Raw genomic sequence first — 6,212 nt, forward strand, 5'->3', positions numbered from 1 at the left:
AGCCACCCCGGTCCTGCCGGGAAGGGGAGGAGGAGGCCAGAAAACAAAACGGTGATGGATGGCAAAGCTATTGAAGCGCCGGCGAGTAAACTCCATATTTTTAACGGCATTTAAATGCCTCCAAGCAGATTAATAAGGTCTAGGTAATAGCAGAACCAGTCTATATTTATTCTATCTTAAACGCCAGTTTGTCAGGCTGTATTAATATTGATGGTAAGGCTTGGATTGAGGACAGTAAACGCTGGGACTTCACTTTATCTCTCCCAAACAGGCTGCCTCAGACCCTTTATCAGGGCTGCGGCTGCCGCAGCAGCTGCCTCTTCAAGGGCTCAGCGCATCCCCTCTCCTCCCCCCGCTCTCTCTTTTTAATCAGAGGAGGAGAAGTTGCTGGCTTGATCGTTCCATTTTTATCTCTTTTATTTACTCCATTTTCATGTCTTTCAGTGCATATTTTATTCCCATCAAGGCAGGACCATTGATAGCTTAAGCTGTCCCCCCCACCACCACTCCTCCCCACACGGTGTGACAGGGAAGGACGAGGGGGAATCACGGGGGACTCGCCCCTCTGCCCTCCCCTCCTGCCCCTTGGAGCATCTCAGACCCACTGCCTGATGTCCCCAAGCACCCAGAACCACTTCCACCACCCGTGCTGACCCCCCAGCACGGCACGGGGCACGCAGGCACCCCAAAAAGTGCTTGGCGAGGAGCTGCAGCCCCGCGGGGCGCACCCACTGTGCGCGGTGGTGGCGATGGGACGAGGGGAGGCTGACAGGGGCCTTTCCTTGCGCATTCCCCAAAGCCCAGACTCCTGCCTGGCTGTTCCCTGGCAGCATTTGAAATTCAGGGCGTGCTCTGCCTCGATTATTTATACAAACCACCCAGCTGGGCGGCCGAGGGCAGCGGTGCCTCCCTGCTCGCAGCCCCGTGCGCGCACCTCGCCCGCTGCGCGCGGCACAGGGGAAATTTGCACGTCGGCTCTCAGCTCCACTGGTAATGAATGCTAAACCATCACAATAAATGCTAATCGCACGAGGAGGGCTGCAGCCTGCCACAGGTTTGGAGAGGATGTTCTGTAAAATGGTGTGGTGCTGGGGGGGCTCCGTTCCGCTCCCCGGTCCTCGCCCCGTGCCGGCGCCCGCAGCCCCTCGCCCGCCGCAGTGCCCGGGAGCAGCCAGCAGCCCTGCCAGCATCAAAGGGCCCCTCTGCTGGAAAACGAAAATCCTCATTAACTAATAAAAAGCCCATCGCTCGCTCTGCCTTTAATATAATTAACGGCAGCCAAGACTTCAATTAAGGTTTTATCCAAACTTCAAGACGCCACTCTCGCTCCGTAATTACGCCGGGCGGGCGCAGCCGCTGCAGCCTTTGCTGGGGCTCCCCGGCCGTGCCCACGAGCACTGGGGCTGCACGGAGCTGCTCGTCCCAAATAGGAAATGTTTGTGTGATCTCTCCTTGGCAGGACTCGGCCGCTTTGCCGGGCTGCTCTGACTTCAGCAGGGAAATATGCTGCCGGCGAGGGGAGGTGGCGCGGGGTGCTGGGAACGGGCCCGTTCTCACCGCCCTTGGGGCCGGGTGGGAAGGGCGAGGGGCTGGGAGATGTGGTGCCGAGGCAGGAGCAGCCCCAAATTTCCCAAAATGAGCAGCAGGGTTTGGGTGTACGGGGTTGAGCTCCTGGTGCCCGCAGGAGGATGCTGTGGTAGGGTCAGTGCCTGGCTGGGGCTAACGGCATCGCCTTCGTTAGCGCGGTGGGCAGGGGGAGCACTGGGGGGGGGGAAGTTCTGGGGTGCTCAGCCTGTTCCCTCCCTCCTGTCCACTTTTTTCCAAAGGTGGCACCTCTCAGGGCAAAGAGCAGGGGCTCTGTGGCTGTGGCACCAAGCAAGCCCCCAGCCCACACCCTCACACCCTGCCCGGCTCTGTGCCAGCGCTGCCATGGCCACGGTGTCCTTTTCTGTCTTTACTGACCCCAAAAAAGCATCCCTGGGTTTCCCTTTTGCAGCACGAGGCATTGCCACGCTACTCCCCCAGCCCCACACCGGTGCCACAGGCTGTGATTTGCAGTGCACGGGACCCTGGGCTGATTTTAGGGCAGGATCCGGGAACCTCACCCATTTTCCCCACGCAACGGCCTCAGCGCATCTCCGGGGATGCCAGGAGCCCCGGGGACGTGCAGGGACGCTGGGCACTGTGCGGTGAGCAGGACAGCACGGCTCCTGCCCCACGTGGCCACGGGCCCCTGAGATCAGTGCCACTGCCCCGGTGCTGGCCGCAGGCGAGGGAGAAGCCGGGCCAGGAGACGGCCACGCAGATGGCAGCGCTCTTGGAGAGCCGGGGACGGTAATCCTCCCTCCGGGCCCCATTATCATCTCTATCTGGTGAAAAAACTCCCGTCCTGGATGCATCTAATCCTAATCGCTCCCTATCGCACGGGGCCACTTCAGACGGGCCAGACGGGCAGACGAAGCCCCCCGGCCCTGCATATCTGCACAGGCAGCCCGCGGCCGGGGGGGGGGGAGAGGCCACCCCTCTGCTCCTAATCCCTCCGCGAGGGCTTCATTTAAAAGGGGATTTGCTGCTTATTCCCTCCGCGGGCTGAGCGATCATTACAGGGGTCAGCATCTGATCTGGGCGAGCCTTGTTAAAAAATAATAACGGCACGTTAATTTGGGGGGGGGGGGGAGGGAGTGGGGGAAATGCACCGGCGAGTTTCCAAGCGCAGAGGTTTTCCGTCCCGAGAGCGTGGCTGGGGCTGCACGAAGGGCTCTCTGGGGTTGGGGACACTCCCCAGGACACACATTTCCCCCCCTGCAAGCATCCCCACCTGCACGTTTTGCTCAGACCTCTCCGTGTTTATGGGGGAAGCCAATAGGGCCGGCACGGGGAGGTCTCCCGGCCCCGCCGGGTGCCTGGGGCTGCTGGGGGCTGGCTGGGATTAAATCCAGCAGGGAAAATATCCTGCAGCAGGTGCAGCTTGCGACAGGTCTGAACGGCTGCCAGCCGGCTCTGAAATCCCGAGCACATCTGCGCTCCTCACTTGGACACCAGATGGGCCCCGCTTCGTATTTTTGGGACGGGGTTGGCTCCAGGGGGGGTGCTGGGGCGACGATGGGGTCTGGCTGCCCCGGGACAGAGGCAGGGCACGCCCTGGGATGCTCACACACCGCCGGCATTCCCGGGTATACTTAGCCCTGTATTTTTAGCCTGTTTTGCCAGCTGGAGGCCAGACACTGGCTCAGGGAGTGGGGCAGCTTGGGGCTGCACCACAGAGCCCAGCGATCCCCGACAGCCTCCGGGTTCCCCTGAGCCCCGAGGGCACCCCACATCCCACCCATATCCTCACCCGGACGGGGTCTCGCCAGGCTGAGAGCTGCAAACCCTGCAAAAGGCCTGAGTCAACCACACCCTCTGCACCCCAACCCCGTGAACCACAGCCCCGTGCATCCCAACCCCAATGACCCCAGTCCCACAGGGGACCCCCAGCCAGCAGCCAGCCCGTGGCTGCTCCGCTCCCTGCCCGCTCCCCGGCGCAGCAGACGCTGCTCGCCAGCCTCCCAGCTCCCAGCTATTTTTAGGAGCCTGTCGGTGGCTAAATCTGGCACCGTGTGGGCCCGGGGCAGCCCCGGCGGCGTGACGGCTGCCGCCCTGCTCTCTCGGGGCACGGTGTTTCCCGGGGTTGAAGAGCAAGCCCTGACACTAAGCATGGGCTTGACCAAATTTTGCTGCAGGGTATTACCCCACCTGGGACCTGCACACCACGAGGAGAGGACGAGGAGGAAAAGGAGGAGGAGGAGGAGTTGCCTTCCCCCAACCCTGTCCATACCCAACAGGGCTGAGCAGACAAGCCATAGGACTACAAGGGGCCTGCTCCCTACATCACCCTCCATTCCCACTGCCCACACTGACACAACCCTAATGCTGGTACCCATCCTATCCCATCCTATCCCATCCCATCCCATCCCATCCCATCCCATCCCATCCCATCCCATCCCATCCCATCCCATCCCATCCCATCCCATCCCATCCCCATCCCCATCCCCATCCCCATCCCCATCCCCATCCCCATCCCCCTGCCTGTCCCTGTCCCCATCCCCAGCTCTTTTCCCTGTCCCAAAGCCCCACAGACCCCAGCGCAGCCCCTGGGGACGCTCAGGGTCGGTCTGTCCCGGGCGCAGAGCCCATCCCAGCACCCCGGCTCAGGGTGGCTGTGCATCCCCAGGGCTCACGGCAGCGTTTCTTCTCCTCGTTCCCCCTCCCCTCTCTCCCCCTTTCTGAAAATTGATAATTAACCTTTTGTCCATGTGGCTGTTGTGTTTATTTGGTGCAGGCGGCTGCAGGACGCTGATATGGAAATCGCAGCCGGCAGGCAGCTCCGCGTCCTCTGCGCAATCTGCAGCCGCGCACAGCCGTTGGGCAGAGATAAGCAGGTGCTTATTCACAGCCCTGCAGCTGCCTGCGAGGGCAGCCCTACCTGATCACTCCAATCTCAGTGAAAAACTACTTGAGGTTAGGCTACCGTGATGGAGAGAGCCGATAGGGACCGCGCGAGACAGCTCCCCCGGCTCCCCGACTTCGCCTCCGCCTGCGCCTCCTGCCTCCCGCTCCCCGCGTCCTCTCCACTCCGTGCGTCTCACTGCTCTGTCTTCCTCTTATCTCCCTCTCCACATCCCTTTGATTTTTTATTTTTTCTTAAAGAATTCGTCTTTGTGTTTCATGTGAACTCTCGGCGGCTCCCTTCTCCCCGGCTCGGCCACGGCTCTCCCTTTCATTCCCAGCTCCCTGCCTCGGCTCTCGCTTCCCCTTCCTCCCGTCCTGCACCCGTGTTTCCTCGGGGTGAAAGAGGCTGATACAGGCACGGGGGGGGCACAGCAAAAAGCCCCATCCCCTCACCCCCCTGCTGTGCCCACCCCAGGAAACGGCTGCATCCGGAGAGCGCGCGCCCATGGCCCCGCGCACCCTGTGCCACCCGCCTTGGGACGCAATCACCGCCTTGGGGTTGAGAAGATGTTATTATTTTGCTCATGGGTTATGGCTGCGGCTTCCTCTGACCTCGGGTTTCCCAGCCGGGGTGGCCCCATCGCCCCCGCCGTGTGTCACACCGAGGGGACAGCGTGCCGTGCCGTGCCGTGCCGTGCCGTGCCGTGCCGTGCCGTGCCGTGCCGTGCCGTGGGGGTTTCTTGCTTCCCTTCTCACTCCTGCTCTGAGTGTCGGGGCGGGGAGCGCCGCGCCTGCTTCTCCTTTACCACACGGGAAGTTTCTTCTCGGCCCCAAAAGCTCAGCTCTGACTCAGACAGAAAGCACCCAGCAGCACTGTGAGGCTCCACGGGAAGGGGTCACCTGCGCCGGGCACAGCCCAGGACCCCCGGGGTTCCCCCGGGTGGGGGCAGACCCCAAGGCCCCGCGTTGGGGCATTCCCCACGCTGCTGCCCCATGGCCCCTGCAGCTGCCCAGCAGGTGCCTGCTGGAGAAAACCCTGCTGCTGCAGGTGACGTGGGGGACACGGGGCCGCAGCTGGCGGGGATTTTTCTTGCTGGCCCTGAAAGCCTCTGGCTTTGACTCAGTGCCCCGGCACGCGCCCCGGGAGCAGCCCCTGCTGTGTGATCTCCCGCACGCTTTCGGTCTCTCTTTGCCTGTGCCCTGCCGCAGGGCGCCTTGGCAAACCCCCCTGGGCTGCTGATGCCGAGCCCACCTGGGGCCACAGGAAATAAAAGGGGAAGAAGTGGGAGCCCGAGAAGGGGAGGGAAACCCTCCGGCCCCAGCATCGTGCCCCACGCAGCCCCACACCACCGAAACCTCAGGCAGCCCTCAGTCCCCACGAGCTGACTGCGCTGTCCCTCCTGGCAGACCACGGGCATCCAGGGGGGAGCAGGATGGAGCTGAGCCCCCCGAAATCATGGGATGTGGGTCCGGGGCTGAGGCTGTGTCCCCCTGAGAGGCAGCAGGCTGGGTGCACGCCGTCCTGCCTGCCATGGAGCTGTGTGTCCCCTTGGCCCCGTGCTGGGGCTTCCCCTCACCCCCCAGCAGCACGCAGAGCCACGTGCACCATCCCCTGGGGCGCCCAGCACCGCAGTGCTCAGCCCTCCCCGCCCCGCTGGCAGTGATGCTGCAAACCAGTGGCTTCCCCTTCACCCTGCTCTGTGCAGCCCCAGGATCCTCCTCCCCATTTGCACCCCACCGTCCCCTCCCTGTCCCCCCCCCGGCGGCCCCAGGGCTGAGGG

At 62.9% G+C, this 6,212-nt stretch overlaps 1 long non-coding RNA gene across 1 annotated transcript; it reads right to left on the reverse strand.

The window, feature by feature from the left end:
* Positions 1-399: 399 nt before the first annotated feature.
* Positions 400-6,072, reverse strand: LOC311443299. Its single transcript, XR_014697202.1, has 2 exons — positions 4,285-6,072; positions 400-1,202 (listed from the first exon to the last, which is right to left on the reverse strand). It is a non-coding gene; the product is annotated as an uncharacterized lncRNA (long non-coding RNA).
* Between the last annotated feature and the right edge of the window lie 140 nt (positions 6,073-6,212).

Source organism: Aythya ferina (assembly GCF_964211825.1).
Source record: "Aythya ferina genome assembly, chromosome: 12".
Lineage (NCBI taxonomy): Eukaryota > Metazoa > Chordata > Aves > Anseriformes > Anatidae > Aythya > Aythya ferina.